Genomic DNA, 12,886 nt, shown 5'->3' with positions numbered 1-12,886 from the left:
TGACCCATTATTTGTTTCTGTGTTTATTTTAAAAAATGCCCAAAGCCATCAAATATTGCCTTTATCCCTTTTCTACTGACTAACATCATCAAGCTCACACCAAATGAAGATGCAGAATGTCGTCCTGAAGCATAAACCATGGAGGAAGCAAGTTGTGTATATTCAATTAGTATTAACAGTGGAGAATCTAAAAGCTTAGAATTGTTGTACTTCAAGTCAGTGAAATTATATAGTTGGATCTATTTTAATATTTATACTGTGGTAGAATTTAGCTCTGTCACTGTTTAGATTAATTAAGTAAGTCCCAGTGTCCCCACAATGACTGAGTGCAGTCAGAGCTACATCGCGTGGTATTGTTTTAATAAGAACCAGGCACGATGTAACTTGCCTTACGTTTTTCTTCAGAAAATATACAGAGGTTTCTTTGAAGGTAGCTCTTAGTTCCTTGCTTACCCCCAATCCGACAAAAAAAGCCTTTGCAAGTTTGCAAGACTGCACTCACACTATCAAGCCTAAGTTGTGCAATTCAAAAAAATTCTTCTGAAAGCGTGGGCGGAACTTTTAAAGGCTTTGATTATGCTGTGGCAGGAAATGGCGTTGCGGTGATGTCAGACTAGAAGGCGGAACAAAAACATAGACAGGCAGGTACTGCGGTTCACAGGTGCGGCGTGGGCAGTTTTTATTTTAAATAGAAAAATAAATAAAATGTTCAAACAAAAATAAACACTTCCTCACAGAGCAAAATAAAAAGTTTTAAATAAAATAAATCACGAACACAAAAATACAATATAGGTCAGGCTGGACGATCGTCTTCACTGTTCATATATCTTTCTGTTTGTCAATTAATCCCTCCTCTCACTCTCGCATTCTCCACTTCCAAACAGCCACCTAGCGCACGGAGAACTGCGGGCTTAAATAACGTAGCCGAGGAGTTTAACTAGTTTGTAATTATTCTATTACCCCTCGGCCACAATCTGCATGAGTTCATTAATTTGTGTGACTGCCGACTAGTTTATCAATGCACTAGCCGACAGCCACACATTAACAAGGTTTTAAAAAAACAAATACATGGCGTCCAGCCGTCATATATACAAATACATAAATGCACTCACACTATCAAGCCTAAGTTGTGCAATTCAAAAAAATTCTTCTGAAAGCGTGGGCGGAAATAAATATAATTTTAAATAGAAAAATAAATAAAATGTTCAAACAAAAATAAACACTTCCTCACAGAGAACAAAATAAAAATTAACGTAGTTATGTTTTTTTGTGTCCCCGTAAAAAACAGGGGCAGAGGAGAACCAATTTGTTGAAATAAATCAAACCGGACTATAATAGCAGGGCGATGTATATGTCCACCCTGACTACATATACAGGAAGCTCTTCCCCCCGAGGGAAAGGGCGGTAGAGGTCGGCTTCCCATCCTCCAGCCTTGAACTTTAGGAGGGGGGGGGTGGGCCTTGACCCCCCCCACCCCTCTTCATGGCCGGCAGCGCAAGCCAGGCAGCGGCCCCAGGCGAAGCAGCGCCAGCAGCGGCCCCAGGCGAAGCAGAGCCGGCAGCAACCCCAGGCGAAGCGGGACCCTCGGCAACCCTAGGGGATACAAGAGAGACACAGGCAGCCCTAGGTGATGCAGATGTGTTATCCTTGGGCGGTGTGAGACAGGCATCCTTGGGCGGTGCGAGGCGGGCATCCCTGGGCAGTGCAAGGCAGGACAGCAGCGGTCCCTCGGAAGGTGACAGCGACAACGGACACTCGGGAGGCGAGCCAAGCCTAGCTGTGGTACTGGGGTTGGCCCTCTTCATAGCCATTGCGGCCAGGCGGGCATCCCTGGGCGGTGCAAGGCAGGACAGCAGCGGTCCCTCGGAAGGCGACAGCGACAACGGACCCTCGGGAGGCGAGCCAAGCCTAGCTGTGGTACTGGGGTTGGCCCTCTTCATAGCCATTGCGGCCTGGCGGGCATCCCTGGGCGGTGCAAGGCAGGACAGCAGCGGTCCCTCGGAAGGCGACAGCGACAACGGACCCTCGGGAGGCGAGCCAAGCCTAGCTGTGGTACTGGGGTTGGCCCTCTTCATAGCCACTGCGGCCGGGCGGTTTTCCCCCGTGCTCCCTTCAGCAACCTATGCAGGGGCTGCTGAGGTCTGGCAGCATCCTGCCCTGGTCCTTCCAATGCTGAAGGGAGAGACAGCTCCTGTTTCTCTGCTCCTGGTGGTGGTGGCAAAGGTGGCAAGGGCTCCTCCCCTTCTGGCTGCAACGAGGAAACCAACAGGCATGCTCTCTGTGCTGGTGGAGGTGGGAGCGGCACGTAGTCCTCCCACGGGGGTGGAGGTGGAACCAGCAGGTATTCTCCCTCTGCTGGTGGAGGTGGGAGTGACAAGCAGTCCTCCCACTGAGGTGGAGGTGGAACCAGCAGGTATTCTCCCTCTGCTAGTGGGGGTGGGAGTTGCACACAGTCCTCCTACGGAGGTGGCGGTGAAACCAGCAGGTATTCTCCCTCTGCTGGTGGAGGTGGGAGTGACAAGCAGTCCTTCCATGGCGGTGGAGGTGGAACCAGCAGGTATTCTCCCTCTGCTGGTGGATTCCTGGGCTGTGGACGCACCGGCTCCCCCCTCTTGGGCTGTGGATGTTCGGGCTCCTCCCATTCTGACGCAGGTTATTCGAGCTCCTCCCACTCCAGGTCCGTGTCCTGGAAAACCTCCAAGCAGTGGTGCTCCTCATGTCCGTAGCACATGCAGTTGGTGCACCACTCCTCTTCCTCCCATGCCTTCCTTCCTCTCTGCCTCTTCCTCACCTTTGCTTTTGTTTGAGGGCGGCGGCTCTTCTGGGTTCTCCAGGGTGCCTGGTCCTGGCTCATTTGGGCAGCCAACACCTCTCCTGGATATTGGGAAGGGCAGATGGCCACTGTGTGCCCAAACTCCCCACAACCAGTACACCACTCATTCACGACACATACCCAGCCGACGTCCTTCTGCAGCTACTGTTGCTGCTTCCTCCAACTCCTTATTCCTCCCATCCTCTCTCTAAAAAAAATTATAATAAAAAAAATCTCGAAAAACTGCAGTACCCTTCTTCTCTGGCCTGAGTCGGAGGCTGTGTGCGATCCCAGGATGACACCACGTGTGGCAGGAAATGGCGTTGGGAGAGCTGCAGGCTTAAATACCGTGACCGTGGGGTTTAACTAGTTTGTAATTATTCTATTACCCCTCGGCCACAATCTGCACAAGTTCATTAATTTGTGTGACTGGTGGTTAGTTTAACAATGCACTAGCCGATAGCCACACACTAACACAAGGTTTTTAAAAAACAAATACATGGTGTCCCACCGTCATATATACAAATACATAAATACAATAAATCATAATGCATCAATACAAAATAACACAGGGGCAGAGGAGAAACCCAATTCTAGAAATAAACAACTATAAATAGCAGGGCTTTCCTACCACCCTGCTACATAGGCCTATTATCATCATCCATTTAAACCACACTGTTCACAATGTGCATTGTGGCTCATTAGAAAGGAAGATGTGCACAGGAACATGAGTATTGGGGGGGGGGGCTATTTGCTATGTAATATTTGGCATGAAAGAATCATCTGTTGTGTTGCTGTGGACAACATTAGGAAACATGTGGTTGATCAACATGGCACATTTTCTAAAATAAAGAAAGGGGGGGTATTCATAATACACTACATTATGATTTACACTATTTTATTTCTAAAACTAATTACACCTAAAGATTACACTGAAGCCCTGGATTTCCACAAATGCATGGAAAAAAAAAGATTTTACATTAATATTGACTTTTAAATTTATTTTTAAATCCCAGTGTTCATTTTATTTTGAGCTTCCTGGTGCCAACATCATAAATTAAAACCTAATTTTTACTGTACTTATCTGTCCTATCTGTGTGTGTGCGTGTTCCATCCTGTCTTTCCCACCGTTTGTGTGTCGCCCTGCATGAATCTGTGAGTAAAGAGCGTTTTGTATCTAGGCTGTGCTCGCGCGCTGCCTGGGGTGTCAAGTGCACAGTGCAGCTGTATGAGAGAGGGGTCTGTTTTGGCTTGCGCGGGACAGAGTGTCTGAGTGATTGGTCAGTGTGTATGTAAATGTGCCCTTGTGTGTGTGTGAGCCAGCAGGGCTCAGGGGGGAATCCCTATTTAGGTGCTACTAGCAAGTAGCTCGGGGCTGTGCTGTGCTGACGGCTTGAATAATAAAAATCTGAATGAGATCTTGCTGCAGTCGTCTGGCTCCTATACCCCCCCCCCCCCAGCCAGAGTGGGATAGAACAAAAGTGTTGGGGACATTCCATTACTGCACAACTGGCTCCGCGGGCAAGGAACAGAGCGTCTCCAGAGAGTGGTAGAGGGATCTGGTCGGCTCACTGGATGGAAAACGGGAGCGGAGTCGGTGGGAGTATGGCGCCCGAGGCAGAACGACAAGGCTCGTCCAGGCCAAATAGCTGAACCGGAGGGAGCACGACACGCAGATGCAGAATGGCGGGACCAATCCGAACAGGACAGCAGAGCTGGAGGGAGCACGGCGACCAAGGCAGAATGGTGGAACTCGGTCAGGCAGGGCAGCGGAGTCGGGGGAAACATGGCACGCCAACGCTGAACAACATGGCTCATCCAGCCAGTACCGCACCTCTCACCCTGACAGACTGTCACAGCGGGGAGGACACAACAGCACGGTCAGGGTGGCAGGGTTCAACCCCCCCAGAAGCAGCTGACCACATGGCGACCGTGCCCATGACTTGGTGGTTGCATCCGCGGGGTGAGACCCAAGCCTCTCCTGAAGTAGCAGACCACGCACACAGGTCCTTGGGGCCATGTACAAACTGCTGGTTCACCTTGGCCAACCTTGCAGCGAATACCAGATCACTTCAGGACTTTAGCAATGTCTTTTCAGGGATGAAGAGAATTTGAGGGGGAGTTGTGCATCGATCTGTGCTATGTGTGTGCCGTCCTGTCTTTCCTGCCATTTGTGTGTCACCCTACATGAATCTGTGAGTGAAGTGCGCAGTGCAGCTGTATGAGAGAGGGGTCTGTGTTGGCTGCACTATGATTTGTGTTCAGTTCCGCAGGTCAGCTGCTTGCGTGGGACCGAGGGTCTGAGCGATTGGTCGGTGTGTATGTAAATGTGCCCTTCTGTGTGTGAGCCAATAGGGCTTGAAGGGAATCGCTATTTAGGAGCTGCCTGTGAGCAGCTTGGGGCTGTGCTGTACTATGAATTACTGTGGTGTGCTGACCCCTTGAATAATAAAAACCTGAATATGATCTTGCTGCGTCGTCTGGCTCCTGTTATTTCCCCTGAAACGCTACAATACTGTAAATTGGGCTATGATAAATCATCAATAGTCACTCACAAAACATATAGTTTCACTCTTTTGTACCTTCACAGAAACCAGGATCAGAGGAAAAATTTGAAAGTTTAGTGGAGATTTCGGACAAAGGGTAGGAGACACTTCACAGAGAGATTCTCTGGGATTCTTTAAAGAGCAATCTGGATGTCTTCCTGGGTCCTGGGATGAATTCGATATTGGTAATGGGACGAATACAGATGGACTAAACGATTGGCTCGTGTTTATAACTTTTCATAGAGTTGTTTTGACAGGGGTCCCCAAATGACTCCCCTCGTTAAAAGCACTGCCGCGCCGCGTGCAGGGAGAGTCATACAACCAGAGACCGCAAGTTCGAATCCTCGTTGTTCGAGGCAGCCAGTCTTTGCTGGGGAATCCGTGAGAGGGGTATAATTGCAGATCGGAGGCTTCTCTGTGGTGGCTTTGCTGTGGTAGCATAGTTGTGGTGGGCAGTGTACGCACAGCTTCAAAGTATGTCACTGAAGAAAACTCAATAAAAGCCATGAAAAAAAATTAATAGTTTTAGACCAGAATAAAAAACATAAATACAGCAAACACAATGTTGTATTTCCTGTGTTTAAAATGGTCTGATCTAGATACTCTGCTATGCAATTTATTGTTTTTAATAATATAACTGTTATTCATTTTGTGATTTTACTGTTTTGTTTTATTTCTTGATCGTGACGCATACTGTCTGTAAAGCACTTTGAAATACTATGCTATGAAAGCTGCTATAATATAAATTAAATAAATAATATACTGAGTCGTATGTCTTTATTTTTCAATTGTCACATGATAGGGGCTGCAACGCCCTCAGTAATGACGTATTTTGAAGCTGCACACGCACTGCCCACCACAGCTAACCTCCCATAGCTAAGCCACTACAGAGAAGCCTCTGACCTGCAGTTATGCACTCTTGGATTCTGTGGGGGCGCCAGACTGGCTTTGGCGCTCCCGGAGTTGGGGAGGTGGGATCCGGTTCTCTTCACTGCTCTGCGACGACCGCTACAGTCCAGGTGCAGAGTGAGCTTGGGGGTGGAGATTTGTTGGACTAGTCTTTGTCCTCCAGAGGTCGATAGCCTGTAGACATCCATTCGAGTTCCTGGGTGTAAAAAAAGATGCCAATTGGCCCATGGGGCCTCAGGTCCCTCAGCTCTGTGGGTAGTTGCCGTGGTGAAAGAGTAATAATAATAATAATAATAGGGCATTCCAAATTGGGAGGAAATCTGGGGTAAAAGTCCCAAGCAAAACAGTCACCCTCTATGCAGTTTTCAAACCTCCCTTAAACTCATCTTTTTTTCCCCCCTTAGCCCATCCTACCTCTACTCCTGGCCCCCAACCTCCTGTTATGACCTTGCCTGCCCAACCCTGACCTAGCCTCTGGCCCTTGCTTTTGTATAGCTATTAATCACCTCACCTTACAGCAATAACCTTACCCTCTTTCTTCACTCATTTTTTTAAGTTTGTACAGATTCTAAAAACTTGTAAAGCGCCTTGGTTAAAGACGCTATAACAAATGCAAAATAAATAAAATTGGAGATTTAAAAAAAAAAGTTCTCTTGACAGAAATATATATTTATTTATTTTATTAATTTATTTACTAAAAATTTAAGGTATCTGAAATGGTATCCTACAGTATATGAAATGTTATTTAGCTGTGTAGTGCTAAGGCACATTTAATTAGAATGTTTTAATTTAACAAAGTGTATTCTATACACAACATCCTGCTACAGTTCCACCAGAGTGAAAACTTTAATAACATCTATTATAATTGTTAGCAATTCTGGAATTCCAATCCTTAACGTTGCATGTCTGGAAAACCGTCAGCCTCAAAAGTAAAACATGGTGAAAGATTGCACTGTCAGACCTGTTCAACTAGTGATGGGCAAGTAAAGAATTTGGCCTATAGCATGATGTGGGATATTCAAGTAGCTATGCAGTCACACTGCAGGAGGACTTTATGCCCCTGTGTGAACATATCCTTGAAATATGACGTGTCTAATTACAACAAGATAAACATGCCCTCCAGTTGTTTAAGCTAATGACATAAACTTGTTGTGCTTTTTTATGCTGAGTTGCAAAGCCTGGAAAACCAGAGAACAACATGTTCACTATTGACATGAATGTCTTCAGGCTAATGATGAATCACTGATACCAAGCAGTGGGGAGCCCTGGTCAATGATAGAATAATTATTCATGAAGAAATGGTTTCCTGATGCATAACTGAATCTCCCTGAACAAGAAAATATTTACTTGGCACAAAAACATGTTTTGTAATTGTAAAAGCTCTATGTTAACATACCCGTTTATTGGAAATGGTTCCTTTGCTAAACAGAGTATGTTGTTAACCGGACACATCTCTTATTAAATGGATAAAGTAAAGAACACACTATAGAAAATATTTTGTGTTCCTCAGAGCTTAGAAAAGGTTCTGGCAATGAAAGGAACTGACAAAAACAGATACAAAAAATATCATTGAGAGAATGGTACCTGGCCAGGGGCCACTTTGTATGGTGAGGTGAAATAATCCTTGACAATATTTCCTCCCCAAGCTGCATGAGCACAAGAATCACACCAGCACTCCCCAGCAAAAAAATATGCAACTGTCAGAACACAAACTTGCTCTACACTGACTGCATGAACCACTCAGATCCTGGATAACCTTTTACTATAATAGTACAATCTACACTTTGCTATGCTTTTACCATAGTGAACTGTAAAGCAATAAGTATATCCTAAGGTGCACATAGACAAAGCCTTTCTTACATGAAATCTCTAAAGACAGAATGACCAATTTAAAACAGACTGGATATGTGTCCAAAATTATTCTGTGTAAACAGTCTGTAGGATTGTTGCCTCCAGGCTAGTCCTGGATTTTAGTTTTGTATGACTTGTTTCACTCTTAATTAATGCAAATTTGTGACAAGGTTTAAAACACATGGGCGTAAGAGCCACCTTCTAACTGCATTAGGAGACTGGCGGCAATAAAAATAAAAGGAAAGTTAACCAAGTGGTGCTGGACGAGTTTAAAAGGTTTTGACTGACTCATTGAACAGACCGACCCTCTTGTAGTACAAAGATTTTTTGCATCATTTCATTTGGGCATGCAGGGGACACCAAGCCTTTGCATTCAAATAAAGCATGCAAAGCTCCCAACAGACCTGGATCAATTGAGCAAATAAGGAAGGGTGACAGCTTTCTTCTGCCCTCTAGTTGTGAAAATCACTGCAGCTGGAATCAGTGGTAGGAATGTGTGTGTGTGTATATATATATATATATATATATATATATATATATATATATATATATATATATATATATATATATGGCATAATAATATATAATATGTACACATGTCGTAAAGCAATAATGGTCATTTAAAGGTAAAACTATTTTCATTCTAGAACTCTAGACATGAACATGAAAAAGTTGCACCCCGTGTTCTTTGAGGTGCAAAGGCACCCCAAGTACAACTATTTTAAGGGGATTTCAATGAAACCCACTATTGTGGTTTTTTAAGTAACCTTGTAACATAGTGACAGTCCAAAAACACACTTTCCCCTGTTGGTAAGATGAGGTTAAAAGCTCTAAAACCATGGTTGCAAACAAGCCCAGCTCATTTGCAATGTGGATTAGGCACTCACTTACACACAATTTGATACAACAAGAGATTCCTGTACCAGAAAAATGAAAAATCAATAAAATAATTGGAGACATGAATACCAAATCTTGTATACGATTACTAATGCCTGGTTTTATAAAAATAGTTTTGAATGCTTTATTATATATTAAAACTAAAGGTTTGTTCATTTCTCAAATGCAGAAAGAGACCGGTAATATGCCTCCCCCCAATCCCTCCATTTTTCATGTGATAAAGTCTGGGGTGATTGCCCAGCTGCCTAGGACCTGCACATTAGAGAGGGATCGTTAAAAACCACAATCATTTCTCTCATTTAAAGACTCAAATAATATTAGACACTGTTTGTTGCCTTGGGCCTGTTTTTGTTTAGCAGGATGTGTCTTTCCTGGAAATCACTAGCCTGGCAGGATATAACCTTGTAACTTTGTGAACACCAATACTGATGTGTCAAATGAAAGATTGTTACTTGTTATTTTGTACAGATAGTAAAAAGTAATTTGTTTAAATAACTACATAAAAAAAAAACACACACACACAACACTTTTCTGCGAAAATAAATCTGCACAAAAACAATGATTGATTGTTCCCAATACACATTTGTGAAAAGACAGTATGTGCTCATTCCATCTGGGCTCAGGCAGTTGTAGAAGAATATTAGATTTGGCACTGGTGTTCCATTGCATAAATTCTATTTCACTTCAGTTTGTGTGATATGTTATTTTACCAACAGATTCTCTCTTATGTAACATTTAATATTCTCTGAGTTAAACTTTTGAACAGCAGTGCTTGTTAGAAGTAACATACTCTAATAACATCCGGATGATCCCCTATTCCCCAATCCTCACTTTCTGCTTGCTCATTTTTCATCCATCTTGTCCCCATTGTTATATTTCCCCAGGAAGCATTATTACACAATCATTGTTTTGTCATACAAGCACTGATTTGTGGTTCAATACAAAAAAATTATTGATTAATTCAACTGACAGCTCTATCAATTTCATCTAACCAAAGATCAGATTTTAGTTTTTTCAAAGTTGCAATTTAAATATCCCAAAACAACATTTGTGTAAGTTTCCAATATCATGGCCCTATCCCTTGAATTAATTAGAGTTGAATACAGCATGGATATCTTTGGGGACAATCCAATTGTTGGCATGCAGTAAGCATACATTACTCTTCTCACTAGAGGTGAATAATTAAATTGTTCCCCTAATAAGAGTTGTTAACCACCACCAGGCAATTTCAAATGAGACAGTCTAGTTCTGGGGTGCAATGTATTCTGTTATCCTGGGATTGACAAAGTGACCAATGCATTCACTGCACAAACAAAAACCTAAAATCTAAAAACATACTGCAGCAGGGGTGTTTTGTTACTGTGCAGGTATACTCTGACAGACAAGAGAGAGACACAGAGGATGACACTGAAATACACATGCTCAGGAGTCCAGGTTTTATTGACAATTACAAGCAGTGGTAGGTGACCTCCACTATGGTACAAACAATGGTAGTTCTAGTGCACAAGACAGAGAGCTACTCCAACTAAAAGGGACGTCCCACTTCAGAAACCTTCTCCCTGACACAAGCTCTCTGCACTTGGGAGGGATTCAAATCCCCTAAATGAAGCTCTATTCTAAGCACTCAGATCCTGGCTAACACACACGGTGATCATGCGTGGCTGTATAGTTTGTTCACCCTGGTTCACACATGCAGTCATGTCGATTCCCAGCCAATTCACTTTCAGCTTGCTGACAAAATGGAGACCCAAGACCCAAGGACTAGTTTTTCAGTCATTTTTTAAAGACATGTGGCCAGGGTTAATTGATAATTAATTAGTCAACCAATGCCGGAAGGGAGGGGATTTTAATCTCCCAGCCCTGTCATATCTAACACAAACTTTATAAAATAAATTCTACACATTTTCTTTACAAACAAAACAAAAACGTATTTACACATGCAGGGCCTCATTCCTGCCACACACACTTATTTCAGTTAAAGTGTATAAGGACTGTAATTGGGCACATTTATATGTAACGTTTTAAGAGTATAAGGAGAGGTTACCCACATTGATAACACTATGTAACACAATTTTTGTTCCTGGGTAGTAAGTGTTATTTCCTAATTGCTTATGCCTCAAAAGTATAGAAAATGGCTATTATTCCCCACAAACTTTGCTTTTGTGACCAGGACAGTGATATTTCAAAATATCACTATTTCCAGTGGGAAAACAGGCAAATGTGTGTCTTTTCGTTCACATAAAGTCAGAAAAAAACAACATATGAATCCAAATTAACATGTATTTATACTAAAGTAATACAAAAATGACTACAAAAGATTTAGAAGTGAGTAGTTTTTCAAGATTTACAATTATACTGTAAATACAGTATAATCCTATTTGTCTAAGGATTTACAGGAATGAAACATCAGACAAATATAAATACTTCATTGAGAATGACTGACACATGACTCTGAGTACGTATATCCCTGGGTTAGTTATCCACAGTTTCTGATTTAAGAGAGCTTTGTAAAGTTGCATTTACAAAGTAAGTTTGTTGTTATTATCTAAGTGAATTTTAGCAAGTAATATGTCTCTGGATTATTTTTGTATTTATTTATTTTTTAATTCATAATGAATTAACATTTTTACAACAGAATGAGCTTAAAAATCAGTAAAATTGTCCTAAAGATGGCCTCCCCCCTCTCCATCCTCATCCCTCCCACAAAAAATAGGTCTCTGGTGCCATCTTTTGGTCATAAACTGAGATTGTCACCAGCACTAGGATTACACACTGATGACCTCTTCTCATATGTGGGTCAAAGTTAATTCAGATTTATATGTTGTAATAAAGCAACCAAAAAGTTATATAATTATCTAAATAGCAAAACAGGAGGACAAAGGGTTTTGTTTTTTGTTTTTTTCTGGGAAATACACCAAATTCCCCCCCTGGCTATCAAGCTGGAAGCTAAAAAGAACACAGAAGCCATCATAGTGTTTATTTGAGGATGTCAGTATTCAGGGTTAGCATCTGCGTCAGTTCTCTTCTAAACAAGGACACATAGTACTCTTCTCTAAAACAGGGATTCCTGGTAGTTTATTTTGCAATGTAACATGAGTCAGTACCTCTGATTTCAGTTTAAAAAAACAAAACGAAGGAACTCTATATAAAATGTCGTTGGAGTGACAGAAGGCAACACAGATATCTGTCTATGGAATATGAAAACCCCAAATAACAGCTTTGAATAAGATTTAAATAAAATGATGCTCCCTTACTAAATGCTCAATTTTATTACAGGTACCGGTACTACTTATGTAGAGGTTAGTGCATTTAGCAATACTGACTGACATAAATAATGTCAGGAGATATCCTATTTTATTTGTAATACATTTAAAATGTAATCCAAGGTCAGTTGTGAGTAATGTATGGCTCTGTTTCTTTGATACATAAGCGCTTGTGTGCCAAGACCTTAAAGACTGTTTCATATCAGGTGCCCTGCTAAAGTCAATTGTAGCTTAAATAGTTCCTTTTTCAGAGGCCGTCACACTGTGTTTGACTCCCGTTCAAGAAAGATAAAGCACAACGGGAAGATGTGCGGAAGAGCCGTGTCAAAGGACTGTGTGGGTGTTTGGCAGCAGGGATCGAGTCTTATCCTGGTTCATGGAGTGGTGTCTAAAACCATACAGCATTGAAAATAAAACAATCCCAGCTGGACTGACCCCAATTTTGCCAAGTGAATTACAGTAAAAGCAGACATACAGCCAAGCAATAACATTAACTCAAAGGTCGTTAGCAATGTCAGAATTTGTGAAGCGATTTTGATACCATGCTTTGTGCTGGGTTTTTACACCTGTGCTTCTACCCCATTAACATATTAATCTGAGCAACTTTT

Source organism: Polyodon spathula, chromosome 1, assembly GCF_017654505.1.
Source record: "Polyodon spathula isolate WHYD16114869_AA chromosome 1, ASM1765450v1, whole genome shotgun sequence".
Lineage (NCBI taxonomy): Eukaryota > Metazoa > Chordata > Actinopteri > Acipenseriformes > Polyodontidae > Polyodon > Polyodon spathula.
The sequence above is the reverse complement of the archived record's forward strand: the minus strand, read 5'-3'. Positions refer to the sequence as shown.